This window comes from Mus caroli, chromosome 3 (genome assembly GCF_900094665.2).
Source record: "Mus caroli chromosome 3, CAROLI_EIJ_v1.1, whole genome shotgun sequence".
In the NCBI taxonomy this organism is placed as follows: Eukaryota; Metazoa; Chordata; class Mammalia; order Rodentia; family Muridae; genus Mus; species Mus caroli.
In genome coordinates this window covers 21,776,506-21,790,554 of record NC_034572.1, presented here as the reverse complement: position 1 = coordinate 21,790,554, position 14,049 = coordinate 21,776,506, and positions in this window count along the sequence as shown.

Sequence of the window (14,049 nt, the reverse complement as noted above, 5' to 3'; positions counted from 1 at the left end):
CCATATTTAGTGGCCAGCTGGGCTAAGAGAGATTTTCTGTCTAAGTAGATGGCAATACCCGAAGTAATCAGAATCTGCAGATGGGTGACATGATCGAAGGAAGAAGAGCCCCAATCAAAGGCTTTTCAAGTAGACAAAGCAAAGTGAACAAGGTTCAAACAACACCAAACAACATTTGAACAACAAATATTGACAAGGGCTAATTAGTCCAATGATGGCAGCAGAAACAACCACAACATATCTGATGCTTAAACATGATTAGATCATGATTAGGCCATCAGGGTAAATATTCCTGAGTATCTGTAAGCAAGATGATTCCTCTTTACAGCTCAGAAATGTGAAACAAGTTGCCCAAGGGTTTCAAAGCTATGACAGAATCCGGATCTAGACAGGGATGGGCTTTCATGATGGGCTGCGTTCCTTCTATCAATTTCTTTCTTTCTAACAAATGTGTTACATTTTCTCATTATCTTCTATTTCCAAGTCAGAAAACTGAGGCTGCCTTATCTCCTAGAGCTGGGATGGACTTCTGGCATGCATTGTTAGTCTGTTAGTCTTCATAATAAGAGATAAATGTTGGTACAATCTAATAACAAAAGCATGGTTAGAGTAGAAATAACGTCTTGAAAAAAAATAAGATTTATTATTTTGGGGACCAGAAAAACACAGCCCTGGTTTGTAGCTCTAGTTTATCGTTTATTAGTTATATGCCCTTGGGCAAGTGCGATAAACTCTCAGTTCCTCAGTTTCATTATCTATAAACTGTGGAAAATAATATCAGCTTCTATACCTCATAAAGCTCCACAAGAAGAAAATGCAGCAGTGTCTGTGGCTGCTTTGAACCAGGAAGAGTTATGCAAATACCCGCTTTGGGTTTTCTTATTATTTTGAAAAGACAACTGCTACAGAGACACTCAATAACCTGAAAACAGGGCTGTAAAAAAGGTTATTTTATGCTTACATGAATGGAAATTATTCAGAAACATGATTTTAAAAAGCAAAGGAGATAGAAGTTTGACTTTGCAATTAAAATGAAATTTAAACATACCTAAAAGCCCAGCATAAGAAGATAACATATGGTCTTTTGCAGAGGTGTCCCCTAAAGAGTCTTAGGCCTTTTATTCCTTCAATTAAAGAAAAAGAGAGCAAGCTTGTGCACAAGCTAACATGTTAGTGTAAGGCATAGACAGACCCCTCACTTGAAAAGCTTAAAATGTAATTTTTATAGTGTATTCGTTTGTGCTCTAAAGTGAGTGTGTATTCATTTGTTTATTTAACTGTGAATCTATCCACCCAAACTGTTACAAATGCAAAAGCATTTCCAAAAGAAAAGGCTGAAAGAAAGTATAATAAAAGAAACATTAACTGAGAACAAATTTATATAGCAGAATTTTTAAAGAATGCAACTCGAAGTGAATTTTAAATACTAATTTGGTGAATTGTTTCCTTTAAAAATATAAAGTCAGGGTGGGCAAGAGAATCACTGCCAAGTCTAACCATCTGGGTTCACTTCCCTGAACGTACGTGGTGAAAGCACAGATTTCTGCAAGTTGTCTTTACAGATACACACACACACACACCTAGCTAAAGAAATGTAAATCTTTATTTAGATGATAAAAATCTCTCCTCTTGGTTTGATGATATTCCCAAATGCTGGGAAAAATACCGACCTTTTCCCTTGTTCAGTTTTATTTCTGTACCTGTGATAGAGAATGACATGGGTAATAAACTGACAATTTACTTGATAAAAATCTTATGGACATTTTTGCCTTCAGATTCTTTTAAAATTAGAGCAATCGCTTCTATATATTAAAGAAATTTCTGTGGTAAAGTATATGACCACACAGAATGAATAATCTATACAAAATTGATCATACGTGCCATCTTTTGACATTGTGTCCCTAGTGGGCCAATTTCTGAGTAATATACCTCTCAGATAACAGACTTACAAAGAAATTGTCACCATCTCTAGAAGATAAGAAAGAGACTTATGGTTTTCAGAATAGCTTATTAGTATTCCAAGTTGCCTTTTCTTTATACAGCTGAGGTTGTCCTTGAACTCCTGACTCTTTTGCTTCAAATTCTCTACTAAGGGATTAACAAGTGTGTATCATCGCACAAGGCTTCCTTCTTGTTTTTTAAAACTCCCATCCCTATGACACTCATCCCACAGACTGTTCTAAGGAATAAGTGAGATTTATTGAGCTCTCTTATTGTAAGTACCTAATAAATAGGAACTCTTTTCAATGTTAGCTTTGAGACTGAATCACCTCATTCATGATTTTTTGTTCCATCTCTCTCTTGCCTCATTCTAAATACAGGCTTCCTTTCCACCTGATTTTTCTTGAACCATTTTGTTTTCATTCCCCACCTTCATGTCCCTGAGCACTGTGGGGTCCAGCCCCCCCCCCTTGTTTCTGCACCATGTTTCTCTCTACAGTCCATCTACAGCATTGTGTCTAAGGCTTTGACCTTTGCTTTTAGTTCTGTACTTCTGAAATCTAAAATCAGAGCATGGCATCTTGAGAAATGTCTCTAGAAGGCTGAAGGGATACTAAGCCCTAGTAGATGAAGCCAGGACCCTCTTCAGTAAGTAGGAGAAAAGTGTAGAATTCACACTCCACACTAACACAGGATCAGGACATTGAAGTTAATTTTTTTTCTAAGCTAAGGGCAAGAGAGCAGGACATTTGTGATATGCATTTTGAATAGCAGAAACTTAGTCATCCCATAAACAAATCTGGCTGGCATTATTGCCATCACACATGATTCAGAGAAGGGAGGCATGTGACAATGAATCTTGAATCTGGGTAGCAACTCAATCTAAATTCATCAAAGACCTCAACATAAAACCAGATACACGGAATCTGATTGAAGAGAAAATAGGGAATAGCCTTGAACTCATTGGCACAGGAGAAGACTTTCTGAACTGAACACAGTTATCATAGGAATTAAGATTAACAATGAATAAACTTCATGTTACTAGGACAAAGGAGCAGCCTACAAAAAGGGAAAAGATTTTTCACCAACTAGATATCTTAGAGAATGCTAATACCAAATTATATAAAAGACTCAAAAAACTAGTTATGAAGAAAACAAACAACACAATTAAAAATGGGGTACAGATCGAAACAGAGAATTCTAGATAAAGGAAACTCACATGGCTGAGAAACACCCAAAGAGATGTTCAACATTCTTAGCCAGTCAGGGGTATGCAAATCAAAATTTCATCTTACACCTGTCAGAATGGCTAAGATGTACAAAATAATTGACAGATGCTGTTGGAGAGGATATAGAGTAAGAGGAACACTCAACCATTTTTGGTTGGAGTGCATTGTAGAGCCACTATGAAAATCACTATAGCAGTTCCCCAGGAAGCTGGGACTTGATTCACCCCGAGATCCAGCTATACGACTCTTGGGCATATACATAAATAACGTTTTCTTCTACCACAAAGGCACTCACTCGACCATGTTCATTGCTGTTCTGTTCATAATAGCCAAATGTTGGAAATAACCTATATGTCTCTCAACAAAAGAATTGATAAAATAAATGCAGTACATTTACACAATAGAATATTACTCAGATGTTTAAAAGGACGGTATCATGAAATTTCTAGAAACTAGAAAAAAATTATCTTGAGTGAGGAATCCAGACTCAGAAAGACAAATAAGTATTCACTTATACATGGATATAAGCTATGACATTAGTAATAACTAATCTACAGTTTATAGAATCTCAGAGTAAGGAGTTGGAGTTAACAGATAGAACTCATTGGAAAGGGGAAATAGTACTCTCTCCCCACCATCTTTCCCATCTGCTGAGATTCTTCCTGTTCCCATCCCCATCCACTCCCAGTCCACTCAGAAAGACAACTGGAATGGGAAAGGATCTCGGAAGGAGGAGGATGTGACCACTTACTACAGTAGAGACTCCTTGGAATCTACAAGTGTTACCTTAGCAAAGTCTCCTAATACCTGGGGACTTGGAGCCCTAACTTGCCACCTTCTCTAAGCAGACAAGTCTTCTAGCAGTGGGACTGTGACATCAATCTACCAAAAAACCTTAAACCTACAATCTGTCTTACCTGGAAGATCTACTGTGGCCATGGTGGCACAGAACTTGTGGGAGTGGCCAACCCATGACTAGACCTACTTGTGACCATGAGAGACCCTGTGCCTAAAAGTGACTGGATGGCCAGTAACCAGAAGTTGGACTAAATGCACTTTGCTTTATAATTTAGCTATAGGCCTATGGGTGCCATGAAAGGTAATGTGGTAGTTTGAATAAAAATGGCTTCACAGGCTCCCAGGGACTGGCACTATTGGGAGATGTGACCTTGTTGGAACAGGTATGGCATTGTTAGAGTTAGTTTGTCCCTGAGAGTGTAGTTTGATGTTCAGAAGTTCAAGCCTGGCCTAATATGTCTCATTCCATTCCTTCTGTGAGGGAATTCTCAACTTCTTCTCCAGCACCATGTCTGCCTGCATGCTGCCATGCTTCTCACCATGGTGATCATGGACTGGACCTCTGAAACTAAGCTAGCCCCAATTCAATATTTTCCTTTGTAAGAATTGCCTTGGTCATGGTGTCTTCATGGCAATAAAACCACAATGAAGGCACAGAGGGTTGCTTGTTTGACTTACAATAGATTATGGTGGAGAAAATGGTGGCTCAAGCATGGGCATCTGGTTCCATTCTATCATCTGTGGAGAGCAGATAAAATGAGAGGTTGGGCTATGCCTGCTTTAGGTGCTCTACTTCCTTCAATAGGATGCTACTTCCTCCTAAATACCTCAGAAGCTTCAAAACAGCAGCAACAGCAAGAGACTGAGTTTCAAACATATGTACTTACATGTGACATCCCACTCCAATTAGGATGTGCAAATAAACCACCATGTTTCCATATCTAAAATATCATAAATTTGTCTTGGCAGAGAAAAACTTAAAATTCAAATTCCAACTTTTCTTAATGATCTTTCATGATAGTCAGTATAGTGAGTGTCTTTGGCTGGAAGACTGACATGTAACTTGTGATAGTGAAATCTTTAGAACTAAGATTTCTTTCTCCTTGTTTTGTTTTATTATATTTTTATTATTTAAGATAATAATATTATATATTATTATATATTTAAAATTTAAATTTAAATATATTTTGATTGTATTATCCCCTACCCCCAGTTCTTTTAAATCCTGTACCACTCCCTACCCAGCAAACTTGAAGTTTTTTCAAAAAACAAACAAAAACCCAATACAACAAAACCAAGAAAAGAAATCCCTCACCCTCAAAACGAAACAAAACAAAACAGAAACAAGAACCATCAAACTGTAACCAAATAAAACTACAAAAATATCCATGTTATGTTGGTAAATTATTCCTAAACATGAGGCCTGTCCTAGAGAAGGTGATATACCAGTGTCACTATATTGAAAAAATATATATATTCCCTCTCCCAGCAGGAATAAATAATAGTTGAGTTGGTTAATTTTACTGTAGTGGCTAGGTTTTCATCCATTCATCCATCCATCCATCCATCCATCCATCCATCCATCCATCCATTCATCAATTTTAAAATTTTAGTCCTTTCAGCTTTGTTGAATGTATCACATTTCTTTCTCTTGGATGGTTGCACTCCGTTAGCAGCTTTCCATGGCAGGTATCTTATGACTCTGGCATCTCCAACATTTTGGGGTCTCCCAGGCAATCCAATTTTACCTTCATAGCTTCACACAATGGCCTCCATGTGCTTCCATGCAAAGAGACCCCTGGAATACACTAAGCTTCAGAGATTTTCCATAGTTTTAGAGGGAGATACCATAACCTCTTTCTTCTGTCGACTCTAAAGTGAGAACAATGTGGCCAAAGCTGCCAAGTTCTGCTGCATGCCAGGGCTGAAACATGGCCCCTTCCTTCAATTACATCCTCACCAATGTTCTGTTTTAGATGGTTTCCTTCATTGCCTAAGTGTGGGTGTCATGAAACTTGCCCTTCAGACCAGGTTGGCCTTAAACTTAGATATCTTTCTGCTTTTTCTTCAGAGTGCTGGAATTAAAGGTGTGCAAGACCACACCTGGCTCTAAAGTTTTAATTAATTCTTATGTAAAAGTTAGAAGAATAGCTGGGTGAGATCTTGCCCTGGGGTCACCACTCCCTTTATTTCATTTAACATCAGATTTTAATTTTCTTATTTCCTTGAACACAGGACTTAACACTATTCCTCTTCCTGGTGTCCCTTTTCTCCTCAAATTATACATTTTGTAACTTTCCATGCTCAGCCTGTTTCTCTTCATTTTAGCTGTGCACAAAAGTGAACACCAATGACTTCACAATAGAGTCAATAATAGGCTGTATTGAGATTTCTTCTGCCAATGGAATTAATAGAAAACTCTTCACTTTAGCCTAAGGAAAACTTTTTGGACAAGGACAAAAGACAACCACGTTATTTGCCAAATATCACAAAAATAGTCTCTAGGCCACATAGTAAAATTCTCCTCTGAAACCTCTTGATCTGGGTCCCTACAATTCAATTCACCTCAGCACCATTGTCTTCCATGTCCCTACTAGGATGGCCGAATAAGCTCCATTTAAACATTCAACTGCTTTTCTAATCCAAATTCCAAGAGACCACATTCCTGCAAACAAAAGCACAGTCAGGCCCATCACAGTAATACCCCACTCCTGGTACCAACTTCTGTCTTAGGAGTTTACAGCTGTGAAGATACACCATGACTACAGCGAGTCGTATAACAAAACATATTAGTTAGGGTTGGTTTATAGTTTCAGAGGCTTAGTCCATTATCTTCATGTCAGGAAAAGTGAAGGTATGCAGGCAGATATGGTGCTGCAAAAGGAACTGGTAGTTCTACATTTGGGTCTTCTGGCACCAAGAAGAGAATGAGACACACTAGGCTAGGGTTGAGCGTAGACGACCTCAAAGTGTACCCTCATTGGCATACTTCTTCCAACAATGCCATACCTACTCCAACAAGGTCACATCTCCTCATAGTGCCAGCTACTATGAGCCTATGGATCATTTTCATTCAAACTATCTCACTCTTTTAAGTTGATTTAAAAAAAACATTTTTATTACATTTATTTATTCATTGTCTGGTGTGTGAGTTCATGTTGTAGCTCATGCTTGTGGAGTTAGAGGACAAGCTTTAGGAGTTAGTTCTGTGTTTTCACCATGTGGGCTCTGGGGATTGAACTCTGGCAATCAAGGCTTGGCTGCAGGTGCATTTACTTGCTAACCTATCTCAATGGCCCCTAAGTAGATTCTTGCAAGTTATTTGGTTGCAGTAACAATAAAAATGACACAGAAAATTAGGAAGAAAGGAAGGCAGAGAGAGATTGGAGTTAGTGAGAAGAGATTCAGATAAATAAGACACTGAATGAGTATGGAGATACTTAAATACAGTGGAGTTTGGAATTTCTTCCAAATGTGATGGCAATTTCTTTCTTCTTCAAAGACATTTAAATTCTTGATATTATTGAGTACCACACTTTCTTCATCAATGAAGTAGAGCGCTGAATATTATACTTTCAGTAGTTGAAAATGAGAGATTTTAGAGATTTTTTTTTTTATTTTAGATATTTTTAACAGGCCAAAAGATGATTTTAAACGGTACACACACACACACACACACACACACACACACACACACACACACACACAATAACTCATACTAAGTAAAAGTCCCATTTTCTCAGAATGCTTTTATGGTTCAGTGGGGAATTGGAGGATTTTTCCTGCAGAAACAAACCAGAAGAGTGTAGATGATAATTATAGTGGCCCTTCAGTAACATATGTAACCACTGTACCTTATAATGAAACAGGCCAGTCATCAGGCCTGTCAGCCTCCAAAGTATAGGATCTCCTTGAGTCTAGTATAAAAAGTCAGTAGCTAATACCTAAAACTGATGAAGAAGATGAGGAAGTTGAAGGAAAGAAGATAATTTGACTTAGGTTACATAAACATGAAGATAATAGAGGAAATCATAAAAATGGTCTGAAATTGTCTGCCCTGGGAGATGGAAACCAAGGTTGGTTCAAGGGATCCTGGAATATTATGGGCTAGCTTTGTAAGTTAATTATATCAGGAATTCATCACACCAGTAAAGATATGAGAAACTTTACACTTAATATCTTGAGCTTATCCTGAATAATAATAATGTTCGAATGAATTTTATCATCTATTTATTCCCTCCCTCTATCCATCCCTAAATGATCCCTTTCTCTCTCACCTCTAATCTATGTGTGTATCTATCTCTATCATCACCATTTGTTGATGATGACTATTGATCAATTTATATATCATCTACCATTACTATTAACTATTCATTGTCTGTATTCTATCACAAGTATGTATGCATGCATGTACGTAACAATTTTCTGTCATCTGTTCTTCTTGATTATGTTTCTCTAGAAATTCCAGACTAATGAATTGATATTGTTAAGAGAAATTGGCTGTTAACTATCAGTAAAATCTTTCTAGAATAAGTGAGCAGAATTTTTGTCAAAATTGGACAAAGAAGCCAAGATCCAATTAAGAAGAGGGCTTATAGACAAACTATTGACCAACTTTTGGTTGTCATAGATTATGTTGCCACATATTATGTCATAGAATCAGCTTTCCAAGAGTTAAGGAGGTCCATGAAGCTGGTAATGCATTCTGTTTGTAAATGGTTGTAAGGATAGCTTAGGAAGGCATTTCCATTTGAATCAATAAACAGATTAATAACAGCTATCATTACCAATGTAGGTGAGCATCACATAGTGAACTGAAAGCTCAAAGAGAGTGACATGCAGAAAAGGTGAATTTTATTTGTGTCCTGTGTTTGCTTCTTCTCCTTCTCATGACTTTGGCTCTTGAAGAGTACTTATTAAATTGCTTTCCCTAGATTCAGCCTTTCAAGCATGGGTTGACTTAACACCACAGCTTCTCTGTGACTCCAGCTTATAAACAGTGCATCATGGAACTTTCTAGTGTCTGTTACATGAACCAAATCCTATTTATTCCAGACTAATAAGGGGAAATCTTAGTTTGCAAATAGCCAGGCAGCAGAGGACTTAAAATACATTGGTATTTGATGGGCACTGGAAGAATGAGCAAGATCACAACTACAGATAGATTAAAAACCTCTCAAAGTGATGAGTATGAGCAAAACCCTCTAATCTACAGAGATGTGCTGGTGCGTTTTCCACTGGAAATTAAGTTGTCTCTTTATAGCCCACACTATTTTGCTTTTTATTTATAAATTAGAAGTGATCTCATTAGATTTGGCTTGTTTCCACTATAGTAGCCAGAATAGTAATGACCTCACAAGCCTTTTTACATTTTGCTTTGGGGGGCAGATTTTATGAGAACCTTATACTGGACTTTAAAATCCTCTCAAGGGTAAAAAGTCAAGCTCACTGCCAAATTCAGTGCAATACCTTTAGATCTGGGTAAATTCTCTTCTCAGAGTTCCAAGAATGTTTCAGTATCCCTGGCCTTTGTAGAAAATGACTTTCCTTACTTTTCAGTAAGTCCAAGAATCTTATAAACCAGTTACCAGTTTCCAGGATATATTTTCCAAGAGAATTTTGTTAGTTTCTTTTTATAAAGTCAATCTTTGTTCTTTAAACAATTTCAGATCATATGTAATTCCATTCATTAATCTGTAATATGACATTCCAAAGTCTTATTTATATAACCATTTCTTCTAATTATGTTTCATTATAAGAAAGATAGATTCTTATTGGAGTTATGTAAATTAGAATATGGTCATGAAAATAAGAATGCAGTTATTTGCATAAGTTCACTGTGTTTTCCAATTATAGAAAGATCAAGGACAGAGGGAAAAATAAGCGTTTTATTTCTGTTCTCAAAAGAATAATCTACTAAACTGCTGTTGCAGATAACTTAAAAGGAAAGGAAGGAGAGTAATGACATCCACAAGCTACAACATTGAAGTCGGTGAAATTGAGCTGGTTAACACAGTAACATAAAGTCCCTGGTTTATTTCTATTTTCTATTTTTTAACTTGAATATTTTTTCTTGCAGGATAGCACAACCTAAGCTTCCCAGACATTCTTGGTGCTAACCCTTTTGCCAATATTTTTGGAGGTGACTTTCAAGATTTTCTTTTGCCTCGATAGGTAGTTTGATCGAGTTTGTAGGTTAAGTGTTAGGTGGGAGTGTGAGAAACAGCAAACAACTCTTCATGAACCCCAAACCTTCCAAATGCCTAACATCTACTATGACACATATGTCCCTTTTTATTCTCTGCTCTGACTCCAGTGCTTGTTTTTGGACAGTTCAGAGCCATTGAGAACTCCTCACAGAGGCAGGCAGTTTAAATTTAGTGGCTATAGGGAAGTCAGTGACTGATCTTAATAGGCAATGTTTGTTAGTGATGGGTAGAGAGATGGAAGAGATAGTGTTGTAAGAGACTTAGGAACTAAAGTATAAATGAAACAAGGAGGAGCAGAAGAAACAAGAAAGGAGGGTTGTATCATGGTGTCCTAGGGATTGAGCTCTGTCATTATTGTCAGTACAGAAATGATGATAAGGAAGAAAGAATATCATGATTGTGCAGAAGTCTAGAGGTAGGATCAATTCCTGAAAGGAGAGAAGATTTATCTTGCTGAGATGCTCTTTTTATGAGGCAGGATAAAAAACAGGCAAATCTGAGGCAGAGCCAGATAGAGAAAGAGATAGAGATAGAGATAGAGATAGAGATAGAGATAGAGATAGAGATAGAGATAGAGATAGAGATAGAGATAGAGATAGAGATAGAGATAGAGATAGAAGTGGATATGCATATGGAGATACATAGATAGATAGATAGATAGATAGATAGATAGATAGATAGATAGATAGACAGATAGATGTGGAAATAGATGATAGATGAGAGGGAGAGGGAGAGGGAGAGGGAGAGGGAGAGGGAGAGGCTTCTTGTAGTCTTTTGTGAGGTGAGACAAGAATTCCATCAATAGTGTAACATTTACTGTCCTATTTGACTACATGGAGACAATGCTCATTTTGTATGAAGATATTTCAGATAATAATGTTAAAATCACAATGAGCCTTGTCTAACACCTCAATATATATGATTTTTTAAGTACTGCATTTCTCCTTTCCTATTTATTTTTTTAATTTAATCTTTTATTTATTTATTTATTTATTTATTTATTTATTTATTTATTTATTCATTTATTTTACACTCCAGATTTTATTCCCTTTCCAGTCCAACCTTTTACTGTTCCACATCTGATACCTCCTCCATGCCCCCACCTCCACCTCCATGAGGATGTCTCCACCACCTACCTGCTACCCCACCAGACCGCTAAACTTCCTGGGGCCTCCAGTCTCTTGTGGTTAGGTGCAAATTTTCTGATTGAACCCAGAGCAGACAGTCCTGTATATGACCAGACAGTGCTGAATATGTGTTGGGGACCTCATATCAGCTGGTGTATGCTGCCTGGTTAGTGGTCCAGTGTCTGAGAGATCTCGCTGGTCCAGACTAGTCAAGACTGCTGGTCTTTGTACAGGGTCACCCTCCTCCTCAGCTTCTTACAGCTTTTCCCTAATTCAACCACAGGTCCTAGCAGCTTCTGTCCATTGGTTGGGTGCAAATAACTGCATCTGACTCTTTCAGCTTCTTGTTGGGTCTTCTGGAGTGTGGTCATGCTAAGTCCCTTTTTGTGAGTGCTTCATAGCCTCAGTAATAGTTTCAGGCCTTGGGACCTCCCTTAGATCTGGATTCCACTTTGGGCCTGTCACTGGACCTTCTTTTTCATTTCCATTTCCATCCCTACAGTTCTTTCAGACAGGAACAATTATGAATCAGTTTTGATTGTAGAATGGCAATCCCCTCTCTCACTTCAAGCCATGTCTTTCTGCTTGCGGTGGGTTCTGTAAGTTCCCTCTCTCTGCTTTCAGATATTTCATCTAATGTCCCTCCCTTTGAGTCCTGAGTGTCCCTCACCTCTCAGGTCTCTGATGCATTCTGGAGGGTTCCACCAACCTCCTACCTCCTGAGGTTTCCTGCTTCCGTTCTTTCTGCTGTCCCTCAGGGCTTCAGTCCCTTTTTCTCACGCAATACTAGATCAGGTTCCCCTCTCCCTCCTAACCCCCATCCACTTTCCTTCCCAGGTCCCTCCATCCCTCCCTCTTGTGATTACTTTCTTCTCCTTCCCAAGTGGGACTGAGGGGTCCTCACTTGGGACCTTCAGCTTTTTGACCTTTGAGAGTTCTGTGGACTCTATCTTGGGTATTCTGTACTTTTTTTTTTGGCTACTATCCACTTATTAGTGAGTACACGATTCATTTGCACAATGAAATTCTACTCAGCTATTAAAAACAAGACACTCTGAGTTTTGCAGACAAATGGATGGAACTAGAAAATATCATCCTGAGTGTGGTAACTCTGTTTGCAGTAAAAGACATGGCTTAACCCTGATAGAATTCGTGTGACCCATGGTGTTATTATATCATATTGCAAACTTACCTATGGCACCTCTGAAGCTATCCTATAATCCCATTTATTGAGGAAAAAAGGGAAAAAAGCTAAAAACAGTTTCTTAGCAGTTCCTTGAGATATAACTTAAAAGTCACCAAAATCTTATCAATGGTTATCATCAAGGCACCTTAGCCCACCTCATGCTTGCACATGCTTATCCCATCTCATGCTCACACATGCTTAGGCCAGCTCATGCTCACACATGCTTAGGCTAGCTTGTGCTCTCATATGCTTAGCCTAGCTCATGCTCACACATGCTTTGCTCAGCTCATGCTCACACATGCTTATCCCAGCTCATGCTCACACATGCTTAGCCCAGCTCATGCTCATACATGCTTAGCCCAGCTCATGCTTAGGTTTTGATGTATCCTCTACTTCCCAGGGACAACCCTCTTTGTATTGTTTGCTCTTAAAGCTATCTTTAAATATATTTCTTTCTCATTTCTGCCTCCTCTGGATTCTTCCAGGGGTATTTTCTTCAGTGAAGTCATGAATCCTGGCTTCATCCTTTTAGAGATCTCTTTACTGTGGGCTGGCAGCTACAAGTGTCAGCATGGAGCTGTCTCCCAATCCTGTCCCTCTTCTATTTATTGTTTCCACCTAGTGAATCTTGCAAACAAATGGAGAACTCTACAACAGCATCAGCTCATAAACATAAAAACATGAGGCAACAACTCAGCTTCTCGTAGTGGAGGTTGGAAGTCCAACCTTCTTACTGAGACAAGAGGCCAGCCCCCACTTCTCACCAATGAGAAGTCTGGGATTCCAACCAAACCTTACTTTGCCTGAGAACCAGCTATGGCTTATATTGACCATGAATTTGTCACAATCTAGAATCACCTTGTAAAGAAATGTCAGGGCATGCCTTACTAGGGGCTATCATAATAAGGTTAATTAAAAATGGGAAGATCCATCTGAAATGTGAGTAGCACAATGCCTGGGCTTGGTTGGGTCCTGAACTGCGTGACATTCATGAGATTATTGTCTTCTGCTTCTTGGTGTGAACACCATGACCCTGCCCAGATGCTGCACTGCAATGTTGAACTCTGAGCCAAAGTCAATCCTTCCTCCAGGTTCTTGTTGCCACATTTCAAATATTTTGTCAAAGCCATGTGGAAATTAAATAATATAGACATGGAGTTCACTTTCTTTCTTCTTCTTTATTCTCTCACACAATCCATACATCCTGACCACAGCCTCTCCTCCCCTCTTCTCCAGATTCACCACTCTTCTGTTTCCCTTATGAAAAGGGCAGGCCTCTCAGTTATGCCAATGGAACACAGACTTTATACATAGTTAGGGGAAAAGTCCACCTCAGAAGTTTGTGAGTGAATACATGTTTGAGAAAAGGAACCACCAAGGTATGTAGGAATTGTGTTTTCCAGACAGTTACTTTAAAGCCTGGGTTTTAATTAAGCTTCAAAGAAGATACATAGCCCCCAAAACTTAGAATACCCAAGATATAAGATACAATTTGCTAAACGCATGAAACTCAAGAAGAACGAAGACCAAAGTGTGGACACTTTGCCCCTTCTTAGAAT